This window comes from Pteronotus mesoamericanus, unplaced genomic scaffold (genome assembly GCF_021234165.1).
Source record: "Pteronotus mesoamericanus isolate MK-2021 breed Mesoamerican mustached bat unplaced genomic scaffold, CSHL_Meso_final scaffold_85, whole genome shotgun sequence".
In the NCBI taxonomy this organism is placed as follows: domain Eukaryota; kingdom Metazoa; phylum Chordata; class Mammalia; order Chiroptera; family Mormoopidae; genus Pteronotus; species Pteronotus mesoamericanus.
The window spans coordinates 78,661,310-78,673,893 of NW_026555329.1; the positions used below are offsets into that span (position 1 = coordinate 78,661,310).

The 12,584-nt window shown below is 39.8% G+C and overlaps 1 protein-coding gene across 1 annotated transcript in view; it reads left to right on the top strand.

Moving 5' to 3' along the window:
• CNTNAP2 (contactin associated protein 2) overlaps window positions 1-12,584 on the top strand; it is a 1,059,914-nt gene that overhangs the window by 759,534 nt on the left and 287,796 nt on the right. The window lies entirely within an intron of this gene.

The following is a 12,584-nucleotide window of genomic DNA, read 5'->3' on the forward strand; positions in this document are numbered from 1 at the left end:
GAAATCTATTGTATGAGTAGAAGCAATATCGTTGTATTTTAAGCACAGCTTTGCAGTTACACAGGAGGAGAAGAGGACAGTAAATAGAAAGGACGATAATGACATGGTGACTTTACTAAAGGCAGTGGCATTCACATAATTTATTTGCAAATCACTGAATATTGTTCCTCTATATATTCAGTGGTTATGAATATTCCTAGTACTAAAAAGCATGGTTATTTTCAGTTAGTAATTGCTATTTGAATTATATAAAATTGTATGCAATTTTTACATAATTATTTTTATTTTAACTGTCCTAAGATGATGACTTACTCATTTACCTATCACTCAGCAATGAGTGTCCAATATCCAAAGTGTGTTAGGCACAATAATGTCTACTGCAAATGTAATAATCAAAAAATATTGTCTGTCCCTTTATGTTGACAGAGTCTAGTGGAATCAACAAAAGTGTTTTATTCATAGGAATCATAGTATGAAAAATGTAAAATAGTATAAAAAGGAAAAAACAGGATCACATGTATATATGAATATATATCCATATATTGTGGGTTAAATTTTTTAAATGAATCTATGAGTTTTGCCTTTTTTTCAGATTTACTGAGGTATAATTGCCAACATTTTAACATATTTAAAGTATACAACATGCTGATTTTCTACTCGTATACTTTGTAAAGAGATTCCACCTTTGCGTTTACACATCCATCACCTCAAATAGTTACCTTTTTTTTATGAGTTAGAACGCAAGTTCGACTCTTTTAGCAAATTCAAATTACATAATACTGTTGTCACCATGTTATGCGTTAGATTCGCAGACCTTCGTCATCTTGTAACTGAAATGTTTTACCCTTTCACCAACCTCTCCACCTTTCCCCTGCCCCCCGGCCCTGGCAGCTGCTATTCTTCTCGCTGTTTCTAGGAGTTGGACTTTATTTTTCTTCTGTTAGATTCCACATATAAGTGATAACCATGCTTTCTCTGGCTTAGTTTACTGAGTAAAATGCCATCTAGGTTCATCCATGTTGTTGCAGATGGCAGGACTTTTTCTTTTTAAAGGCTGAGTAATATTCCATTGTATAGATGTACCACATTTTCTTTATCCCTTCATCTGTTGACGGACACTTCGGCTGTTCCCCTGTCTTGGCTGTTACAAATAATGCTGCAGTGAATGTGGGACTGCAGATGCCTCTTCCAGACAATGATTTCATTTCCTTTGGATAGATACCTGTAAGGGGAATAGCTGGTTCATGTGGGAGTTTTGTTTTTAATTTCTTGATCAACCCCCATATTGTTTTCCATAGTGACTGCATCAGTCTACATCCCCACTGGTATGCTCCTCATTCTCGTCAGCATTTGTTATTTCTTGTCTTTTTGATAGTAGACATCCTGACAGTGTGAAGAGATTATCTCCATGTGGTTTTGATTTGCATTTCCCTGATAATTAGCCATTATCCAGTTGAGCCTCTTTCCAGTTGGCCATTTGTATGTCTTCTTTGGAAAAATGTCTGTTTAAGGTCATTTGTCCATTTTTAAGATTATGTTATTTGGCTTTCCTGTTTGGGCTTGTTTGTTTTGCTTTGCTTTTGAGTTATATGAGATCCTTGTACATTTTGCATGTTAATTCTTTATGAGATTTGAAGTTTGCAAATCTTTTCTCCCATTTCATAGGTTGGCTTTTCACTTTATTGATTGTTTTCTTGGCTGTATAGAAGCTTTTCAGTTTGATGTAGCCTGCTTGTTTATTTTTGCTGCTGTTGCTCTTGCTTTGAGTGTCAAATCTTAAAAAATCATTGCCAAGACTAATGTCAGGGAGCTTACTCCATATGTTTTCTTCTAAGAGATTTGTAATTTCAGGCCTTCTGTTCAAGTCTTTAGTCTATTTTGAGCTGATTTTTGTGTATGATGTACCACAAGGTTCCACTTTCATTCGTTTATGTATGAATGTCCATGTGTACCATTTGGCTGTTTTTCCAACATCGTTGAGTAAAGAAACCATCCTTACTCCATTGTATACTCTTGCTTTGTCAAAAATTAATTGGCCATATACAAGTATGCATGAGTTTATTTCTGGGTTCTCTATTCTGTTTCATTGATCTTTGTGTCTTTTTATGCCAGTGCTGCCCAATTTTGATTACTATGGCTTTACACTATAATTTGAAATCAGGAAGTGTACAGCCTCCAGCTTTATTCGTTTTTCACAAGATTGCATTTGCTGTTGGGGGCCTTTTGTGGATCCATACAAATTTTAGGATTTTCTTCCCATCTCTGCGAAAAAAATGCCATTGGAATTTTGATGGGGACTAGGCTGAACCTGTAGATCACTTCAGGGAGAGTGGATACTTGAAGAATTCTCCCCATTCAGGAACATGAACTACCTTTCTCTTTATTTGTGTCTTTTTCCACTTTTCATCAATGTTTTATACTTTTAAGTGTACTTTAGTGCTTTTTAAAGCCATTTTATAGTGTTGGCATCTTTATCACATTATAAGTAGTTCTAATTTACTTGATGAAATATTTTTATACAAACAGACATGCACACACAACATGCACAAGATCCTTCAGCCAGTGTTAAGATTAGATGAAATATAGCCAAAAGAAACAGGAGTCCAGAAGTAGATTCATACCTATATGATACTTAATTTATGAGAGAATTGGCCTGACAGAACAATGAGAAAAAGATGAAAAGATGGCCTTTTATATAAATTGTGGTGGGATGTTCAAGTGTCCCGAGGGAAGACATGAAATGACCCCACCTCACAATGTACATATAAATCAATTCTACAGTAGCTATATTATAAGCCCAAATGTAAAGGCAAACATAAAACCTTTTGTAAACTAAAAGAAAAATATCTTTATGAGCTTAGGAGTCAGGGAGATTTTCTTAAACATGATTTTTTAAAAACTAAGCTAAATTTCCCTGGTAACAAAAAAGCTGGTAGTAGCCTGTAAAACGTTTTTTTGTGTACCACACATTTGAAATTATTTGTGTTTTATCTTCCCTATTAATTACCTAATTTGGTCTAGACTATGAAATCTTAGAAGCTATTTGTAGTTGTAAATAGTGAAATAAACTCATTTCTGATTTTAAATAGTGTAATTGGATGACAGTAAGGAATTGATCACTTTTATTAAAAGACTGCTTTAGGAAACACTGTATTTTTAAATGAATTGTACTTAATAAAAATACATTTATTCAAAAATAGAAAGAAGGTTGTATAGCTCATCCAACATAGTGGAAACTGAATCTTGTGGTGATCATCTTTGTAGACAATATGTACTCTTAAAAGCTTTCCTTTTTTTTGTAATTTTGTGTAGCTGTGTACAAGGAAACGGATCATGATATAAACAGATAGTCTTGTGCACAAGGAGACTCAAGGACCCTAAGAGGAGCATCCTTGGAGGAGCTGCACATCTAAGATCATGTAACACTCAGTTCAGCCCTGAGGTGGTGGCAGAAACAGGGTAGCCAGAGAAGCTGTTTCCCACCAAAGATCTCAAAATCCTTAGGCTAAATTCTTCCATAGTTGCATCAGAGTGGAAAGTGTAAAACTGAACAGTTGACTAGGAGAGGTGATTTCAGTGAAAGAAGATGAGATAATGTCACCTACTTTTTTTTCCTTCCGGTTTCTTAGGTCCAGTCTTAAATCGGGCCGTGTACAGTCTTCCCCTCTTTTGGAAATGCATCCCAGATAAAGTGACTTTTCATTAATAACAATCGCTTACATGTGAAATGCGTTGCACTTTTGAAAGTGCTTTTATACAATTTTTTAAAATTTAATCCTAACAAGTAGACAGAGCAAGTATACTTTTTTCCCTTTCTGTTGAACATGATGTCACTAAATGGTGAGTATTTCAAAGAGGCCTGGCTTTACCCATTGATGGAGTCATCTGCGGCATTGGATTGCATGCTTATGGGGTGCGGAATCATTTTAGTGGCCATGTGACCAACACTTTTTAAAATAATTGTGCATTAGAGTGTAAAATGACACAGTTATTTTGGAAGTTATTTACCTTACCAAACAATGTAAGGTAAATAACTTCGTGATATTTTGTTTCAGTTACGTTTCACTTGGGTGTGCCTGCAGGGTCCCAATGAAACAATGACCTTTGTACTATTGAGGGGAATAAAAACGTTTGAAAAGCTGACTTAGGAAAACAAAAAGTCTTCATTCACTATTTGGTTTCTGATAGGTTCTGATATTTGGTTTTAATAGGATTTGCATCCTATTAAAATTTTCCTTATTAGATTCAGTCAGCATTTCCCAAACTGTGTTCTGCACAGAGTAGTTCCCGGAGATATTAGTAAGTGACCCGAGAAGTACTTCTTGATGAAAAAGATTAGAAAAAAGCTGCATGCTATATACTACCCTTGAAAATTCACATGGAGCAGCAGCGGATTGGATGGTCACAGAAAATTTGAGCACAAAAGGCTTTCCGGAGCAGTTTGCAAGCCGTGTGTGTGTGTGTGTCGGGGGTGAGGACAGGCGCCGCGCCGCACCACACTGATGTGCAGCTTGCTGGCTCAGGCACCGCAGCTCTGTCCCGTACTCACACAGTGAGTGCGCATTAATACTGGAGAAGGTCTTGTGTGTGCCCTGTAGTACAAGTTTGTTCAGCCGCGGAGTCCTCATTAGACGCTGAATAAGGACTCATCTATCCAAAATCCAGAGGTAATGAGAGGCCAATGGCAGAGGTCGCTGGAGAAGCTCAGCAGCACGGACTCCCCCCATTTAGACTCCGTTCTGTGCGTGGGGCCCTTTTCCCTTGTGTGTGGGATCACCGCTGGCCCGGCTGCTCAGCAGAAGCCCTGGTAAAAATCAGGAGAAATGCTGCTGCTTGTTCCTGATACAACTACATCTACTTGATCCTCCTGTTTGGTGGCTCCAAAAATTGTGAGAGTTGGGCCACTGACACTGAATTTCCCACCACTAAGGAAATGGCGGAAAGGCTTCTCAAGAGTTTTTGGTTTTTGTTTTTTAGGGGCAATAAATGTCATTGGACATTTCTTTCCTATCTGTTACGTGGATTATACATCAAATCCTCTGCAGCAGTAGTTATCAAACACTTATTTTTTTAATTTATGTGTATTTATTTTTTTAAATTTTTATTTATTGATTTAGAGGGAAAGAGGAAGGGGGAGAAAGAGAGATCAGTTTGCTGTTCCGCCTCCTGATGCACCCGGTGGCTCACTCTGGTATGTGCCCTGGCCAGGGAGCGAGCGCGGCCTCGGCACCCCGGATGGCCCCTCACCGGCCGAGCTGCCGCACCGGGCCTGCCGTCCGACGTTTCTATCTCAGTGCCTCATTACCGTTGTAAAAAGCTTTTATTTATGTAGGTTTTACATACCAATATTTAATGTATTTGAAATTAAAGCTATGTTTAAAATATTTATTTTTAAAGTATAAGACAACAACAACAAAAAAATAGTAAGAAATCCACTACTTGTTAACATAACATACTTTTTTGAAAAAAATTAGTTTTCCAAAATGAAAAAGGATTAGTGAGAAGAGTGGCATTTTATTTTTCACGATTGTGCATATCTTATTAATGTCTGGCTTAATAGAAGCAGCTAGGTTCTCATATCCAGTCTGTTGTAATCACATGCCATGTAGCCCCTGGTAAATTCCACTATACATCCTTGAGAGAATAAGAATAAAAAACACCTTAGTATTATTATGGAAGTAGTTCAGTCCAGTATTTCATGGACCCTTGGAAATGTCTTCAGGAGCCCCCGTTGCTCTCAGACAACAGTGAGAGAATTTCCACCCCAGCTTTTCCGGTCATGGAGCAGAAGGAATGGATTTTATGGTGTGGAATCACAGGGCAAAGAGCAGCTCTCTGGCCCACCCACCCTCAGCTCTCACACGACGCACATGGCCAACAGGAGCAGAAACCCCTCCCGTTTTGGGGAAGGACGTCCCGCGGACCCACAGGCTGAGATGCGGTGAGAGAGCAAAGGAGCCACGGCCACTTGACCTCCGGGCCCTCCAGGCCGCAAGTCCCTGAAGGATGATTAGGGAAAGGAGGGGCACACGTGACCTAAGAATCACTGATTGTAATCAAAGCCCAGTGTAACATGGGAGCTCCTCATGGTGACATATTTTTCCCACAGGAAAGAATTCCATACCAGAGTGAGATCATGGTTTGCACTTTGCAGATCTTGAAAACAGTTCAGGATTTACAGCCCACTTGACCCATTTAGCTACTCGCATTGCTCATATATACAAGTCCTTTCAACTACCATAAAATTATAACTATTTGAATAAACTCAATGAATATGCATTATTAAATTTGAATTTTATGACAGAATTTGGTTACTTTTCATGTTTTAAGAAGCACAAAATATGTGGGTGACTATCGATGTGCATATTTTTCAATAATGTTTTCCAAGGGCTCTTAGAGAATATCTCAAGAGAAGTATTTCTTTAGTGAGGGCAGCGGTTACAGAAAAGGCCCAATGAGATAAGCAGATCTTTTTCTTAAGGCATATTAAAATGAACTGTGACCAAAAATAATAATAATAGAAACTCTGGGTATATCCAAAAGAAGAGTTTATATCTCCTCTGATTTCTCCCACATTTGGATGGAGGCGGCAGCAGAGACACAAGTGAATACTGCTCTTAGCCTGAGAAGCTCATTGGCAGAGCCAGGCTGTGCCCACCCCTTTTCCGTCTGGCTCTAAGGCTACCTACCACCCCAAACTGAAGCATAGCCAGACATCCCTTCCTGTGATTAACTGAATTGTGTCCCCCAAAATTTGTATGTTGAGGTCCTAATGCCCAGTACCTCTAGATGCGACTGTACTTGGAGGTAGGGTCTTTAAAGTGATTATATTGAAATAAGGCCGTTGGGCTGGGTCCTAATCCCATTTAACTGGGTCCTAATAAGAAAAGATTAGGGCGCAGACATGTAGAGGCACTAAGGACAGACCGTGTGAGGGCAGATCGAGGAGCGGGCCGTTTGAAAGCAAAGGAGAGAGGCTTCAGAGGAAACTCCGTCTGCCGACACTTCCATTGCGGGCATCTAGCATCCAGAGTTATGAGACATGAATCTTCTGTTGTTTAAGCCTCTGTTTGTGGCATTTTGTTATGGGAGCCCTGGCAAACTAAAACACTCTTTGCACCCAGACGCTGAAATGACCGTGGGCTGCAGGGCTCACATGGGAGATATTAGTTTATCTTCTAGTTTTTCATGTTTGTCAAAAATCAGATTACTTGTGTGAAGAACCGAAAATTATACAAATGTCATACAATGAAAACTTTCTCTCACCCCTAACCTCCATCTGTCCCATAATATCTGTGATGAATTTATTTTTGCACAGCCTCTTCGTTATGATACACAGAACACCTCAAAAAGTACACAAGATCAAACATGCATGACTCAGTGATTTATCCCGAGGGAACACTTCCGTAATTGTCACACAGATGAGAAAAGAAAAGGGAGTGTTACCAGGATCCTGGCAAACCCTGATCTTCCCTCTGAGTCACTGCTGCTCCCTTCTGCCCACACATGTCCACTGCCCTGACTTCTGACACCATGGAGGGGGTTTGCAAGTTCCTTTATTTTCTTCAAATGGAATCCTGCCTGAACTTTGTGCCTGGATTGCTTTGGCGCAATATTAAATTTGTCAGAGTCATCCATATTGTTGGGCATAGCTATCACTGATTTCACTGTGATAGTGTTGCACCGTATAAAATGCCACAATTTAAACTGTTGATTGACACTTGGATTATTTCCAGTTTTGAGCTGGGCAGATAAAGCCATGAGCATTCTTGTTCATATCTCTAGGTCCGCAGGAGCATGCTTTTTGTCAGGTCTGTTCTATCCATGAGTAGAGTTGCCGGGTCAAAGACTATGAATCTTCAACATAAGTAGATAAAGGCAAAGACTTTTTAAAAGCAATTTTACCAGTTTACATATCTGCAACTGACCTAAAGTTTGCTGTTCTGCATACTCATCGACACTGGGTAAGGGCAATTTTTAAAAAAAATTGTCTGTCTGGTGGTTGTGTAAGGGCATCACTACGGTTTTAGTTTTCATTTCTTTGATGCTAGTGAGATTGAGCACCTGTTTCGGGGTCTTGGTGTTTCCAGAACTGACAGTTGAAGTCTCTTTCTCGTTTTTCCACAGGTACCTCTGTCTGTCTTCTCTCCGATCTATAGGAACTGTTTACATGCATTAGTCCTGTGCCTTTTGCAGTTACGTGTATCGCAAATTTCTTCTCTTACTTTGTTGCTTGTCTTTCTGCTCTTTCCATGGTACCTTGTAATAGTATCTTGTAATTCTTGATCTTAATAGAGCCCTATATTTTTTCATCATAGTTTGTGTCTCTCTTGGTCTGTTTGCGGTGCTGTAGATTGGGTGGCTGATAAAAAGCAGAAATGTAATTTTCACAGTTCTGTAGACTAAGAAGTTCAAGATCAAGTCTCCAGCAGATTGTGTCTGGTGTGGATCGACTCCGTGGTTCTTAGACATCTTGTCAGTTGTGTCCTCACAGGTCAGGAGCAGCAAGGGGGCTCTGTGGGTGTGGCCACTGATCCCACTCAGGAGGCTGCAGCTCGTGACCTAACCACACTCCAGGCCTCACTCAGAGAATCATGACAGACATTGCGGGACAGGTTGGGGTTTCAGCACACGAATCTCAGGGAACACAGACTTTCCTTCTATAGCGCTATCTTTTACATCTAATCTGTGAAGCTTCTTCCTACCTGAAGATCATAAAGATATTCTTCTCTTTAATTTTCTAGGAGTGTTATATTGTCTTTTGTTTAAAATTTACATAATCACCTGGAACTCTTTTTTTTGTCTGTGGTATAAAACAGGGACCGGACATTTCTTTCTGTCACTTCTTAGCACCGTTTATTGTCAAGACTTTTCTTTCGATGCCACCTGTATCATGAACTGAGGATCCAAAAACGTGAGGGTCTGATTCTGGGCTCTATTTTATGGTATTCCATCATTCTGACTTTTTTCCTACCCCTGGAACAATATACAATGACTTTGGCTTTCTCATGCCTTGCCGTCCAGTGGAATTAGTCATCTCGTCACATCCTCCTTCAAGTCGCCTATAGATTTACATTCCAGTTTAGACAGATAATGGCTCTTAAAAAACATTGTGTCTCCTTCTCTATGGAAACATGATTTAATGTAACAGATTACATTTCTCCGCTTCCATCTGAATTACCAGTCCTGGAAACAAGCCACACCTAGACCCTGCTCAGCTATTTCAGAGCTTCCAGCGCTGGCTCGAGTGTGGCGGCAGATGCAGGTTTTCCACCTACCTGGTAGCATCTGCCTATACCCTTCTCCCCTGTTCCAGCTGCTACTTGGGTGTCTCTGGTCCTTTCCTGGGACAGATGCAGGGTGTCCAGTGCTCAGGCCACTGGGTCCGGTCCCACCATCACTTCAAGTGAAGAAAGCCGCCTAAGTCAGCCTATTACTGAACCCTTCTTAGCAGTAACTGGAAAGCATTTGAGTGTTGTCTCATTCCACTCAAAAGTTTTCTTTTTCCCCAAACTTGGTGCACTATCTTGGATCAAGCTCCAGCCCTTCAGCCCTCTTCTTCCTTCAGGCCAAGAAGACTATTGACTACGTCTTGCAAACACCACCTGGACCCACCATTCCTGCGGCGAGCAGGGCCATTGGAATCATAGAGGGATGATAGTTCAGGCTCCTAAGTTGGGATTCTAACGGGCACTAGAGTAGAGTGATCCTGCATGGATTCGGAGAAAAACAGTGTTTGCTGAGGCCTGGGAGAGGCAGGCGGATTACCTGGGGCAATGCTTACAGCAGCGTCTGTAACTGACGGATGAGTAGGGCAAGTCAGGGTTACGTGAAGGCGCTTTGTGCCACCACTGGCAAAATTTGAAGCAGCAAAAAGCAAAGAAACCTGACGCATGGCAAGGTAACTAACCAATGAGACGTGCCTGGCTTCTAGGAGTGGAGTCATTAAAGGATCAGCAATTTTTTTTAAAACTAAAACACGTATCAAAATATGGATTGCCAGAAATTAGCCTGCCAAATAAGAACATTCCAGATGGACAAGGAAAAAGAAGATTGTATAATAATGATGCTAATACTCAGTGTTTGACCAGCACCAAGGGGAATATTATATCTTATCCCGAGTCAGTTAAAAACAGGATGAGCCCAACACCCTGAGAGGTCAGAGAGGGGAGACAGTGGCAGGTTAGGCTCAGCCTCTGTGGCACTCGGGGCTCACTCTCTCTGCCAAAGGTGCTGCATATCCAAGTGTCTCAGGTTCGTTCTTATTTTTGAAACCCTAGAAATAAACCTTTTTCCGTCTTTCCTATAATTTATAGTTATAAGTAGAAGCCTACATTCAGGTAGGTCTTGAGTGCACCAAAAAACAAAGTTGGGGAGGTTAAGACACAATTATATGCAGGAAATCACTGCACGTAGATTGGAGAAGTCCGGTGTATCCCCCTTATTGTAAACAGCCTTCTGAACCACGTACCTTTTGATTTTATACGCTTCTGTCTCTTTCTACCTGACCTATTTGTATCAGAGATCTTCCACCTGGTTCCATGAGAACTTTCTGTTTTCTTTCTAGCAATTAATTTATATTCTCTGTACTGAACTTCTCTCTCGTCTGCCTTACCATTTTGTCTCTTTTTGATCCCTAGAACATGCTGACATGAGAATATCCATTTCTCTTTCTTCTGCCGCCTTCTAAATGGTTGTGTTTCCTTTTAATCTATTTTACTCTCTTGTCCACGGGTATTTGATATTTCCTGGCGAAGCCAGAGAGGTACCTCTTTTGTGCTCATTTGAAATGAGATAGTGTGGTCATTTAACAGATAACACAGAGCAACAGTGCCCATGATGGTTCACAGTTTGAATACTGAGATCTGTGAAATAGACCTCCTCCACCTTCCCAAAGGGTCGTCCTGTCCAGAAATGGCATTTTTAGTAATGTGTCCTACAGTTTCCCAGGCGGGGAGGGGGGGAATTAAATAAAGGAAGAACATTTCTGTTAAGTAATATTAAAATATTTATTTTCACATGTGCTTGCTAGTACTAACTTAAACAAATTAGTTATTCCCAGTGGATTATTCTCATTGGTGATTCTGTAATATTGTGAATCTTAGTCACTGGCATTAGTTTTTATTTCAGAATCCCAGTAATGGAATATTTATTATCTACTTGTAATTAAAATTCATGATTCCCTTAAGAATGCTTATAATTATTTAAATGAGTCTGAACTTAATTAAAAGAATTAAATTAGGAGATTAAAATTAGTCAAAGGAGGTAAACTTTATCCTTAAAAAGACTGTAGAAATGAAATACTAAGAAAGAAAAACTAGGGCGAGGGAACACAAATTCAGTAAAAAGAAACAGAAACTTAACAGACAGATCTCTGATGTGCTGTGGTAGAGAAATATTGTATTACTTTAATGATTCAGTTAAGGAAAAAATAAACAAGCCATAGAGAGCCTGGCAAGCCAGATGCTTCATGAGGATTGACGTTAGGACAGGTTAATTTTCGCCTTCCCCGCCAGACTAGTGGCAGAGCCTGGAACCTTGGTGACTCTGAATATTTGTTGAATGACTAAGGAAGAAATTCCTATCTGAAAGTTTCAACAAGTAAGTTCAGGGGTCCTTTTTCAAGTCAGCTTGTAGATACAAGTGTTTAAAGAAGTCGGTACTTGGATCCTTAGAAGGGGTGCACCTGAGTTCTCATGCTCCTTTCTATGCTGTGCACATTAAATGTAAAGCTGGTGAGGCCATCTGTGCAGGAGGCAACCAGCTCAGAGGAAGGGTCCCTTGTTGTCACTCTTGGTTTTGAACTCTTTTCTGCTATTGACAGAGCAGGAAAGACTTCCCTCGTGACTTGGGAGAAGGCATGAGCCTGAAGCAGACTTAGCCTTCTTTATGCATCTGTTGCAGTTTGGTTCTAATCATACTAAATATTAAAAAGGAAATGATTAGAGTGATTTGTTGGACAGTGTTGTAAAGGGAAGTGATCATGATGATTTTGATAATAGATTACATTGAACCATGTGAAACTGCCATTTTTGAGTGTCAAACACAGTTGAACATGGGCAGTTTCATTTGGTTGAACCTAATATTTTCCTTTTTTTGCCATATCTTTTTTTTTGAATGCTTACTTTGTGATAGACACAGTGCTAAGTAATTTACAGTCTGTTAGTTCATTGAAATTTCACCCCAAAGTTTTAACCAATGAGGAAATTGAGAACTTCGGTAGGTAACTCACCCAACATGGAGGAAGGACATGGAAACATAACACAAGTTGATGCCAGACCCTCTTTTCTTAAACAGAATACCACACTGCCCAGGAAAATATGGATGTTGTAATGATATTATTAAATCTTGCCCTCTGATCACTTAATTATGTCAACAAAAATTGTGACAGTAAAATATACCATAGTAACCCACACTGCAGATTGCTTTAGAAAGGTGAAATTTACTTACAACACACAGACGATTACCACTGCAACGTCAAGGTTAAGTCCTGTGGCTACAGAATTGAGTAAGGCACAATCTTTATTCAAGGAGGTCACATTGAAGTAAGGAGGACAGAGGATTATAAACCTACTATAGCATTA